Source organism: Rhagoletis pomonella, unplaced genomic scaffold (genome assembly GCF_013731165.1).
Source record: "Rhagoletis pomonella isolate Grant_MI unplaced genomic scaffold, Rhpom_1.0 Rhpom_scaffold_00003, whole genome shotgun sequence".
NCBI lineage: Eukaryota > Metazoa > Arthropoda > Insecta > Diptera > Tephritidae > Rhagoletis > Rhagoletis pomonella.
The window spans coordinates 25,472,242-25,472,742 of NW_023458557.1; the positions used below are offsets into that span (position 1 = coordinate 25,472,242).

Genomic DNA, 501 nt, shown 5'->3' on the forward strand with positions numbered 1-501 from the left:
TCTAACTGGCGAAGAATAGAGAAGCATGTCCTCGATCTACAATATTGAAAAATGAGAAGACGCTAATTATGATGGGTGGAAGATACATATGCGAAGTATTCTAATCCATTCGGATCTATGGGGCTACGTAGACGGCAGCGTGATTCCCCCCACCGAGGAGCCCGAGTTGCGGAAATGGAAGCAAGCCGATCAGAAGGCACTATCCATTATCCTGTTGAGCATGAAGATCTCTCAGCTCGGCCTGGTGAAAAGTTGTGCAACCTCTCGAGAAGCATGGGTGGTGCTTGAACAAAAATTTCAACCAAGCGGTCCTGCACGAAAAGTTTTCCTCTTCCGGAAGCTATTGGACCTGAAGATGGTGATGGGTATATCTATGGCAGAGCATCAAAGACATTTTACTGAAATCGTTGACAAGTTAGCTGAAGTGGGTATCGATATTCCGAGTGAATTTTTATCAATTCTACTATTGAATAGTTTACCCGAAGTTTTTGAGTCCTTTGT

General features: G+C 43.9%; 1 protein-coding gene across 1 annotated transcript in view; it reads left to right on the plus strand.

Moving 5' to 3' along the window:
- Window positions 1-501, plus strand: part of LOC118735092 (rab GDP dissociation inhibitor alpha) — a 122,077-nt gene that overhangs the window by 32,455 nt on the left and 89,121 nt on the right. The window lies entirely within an intron of this gene.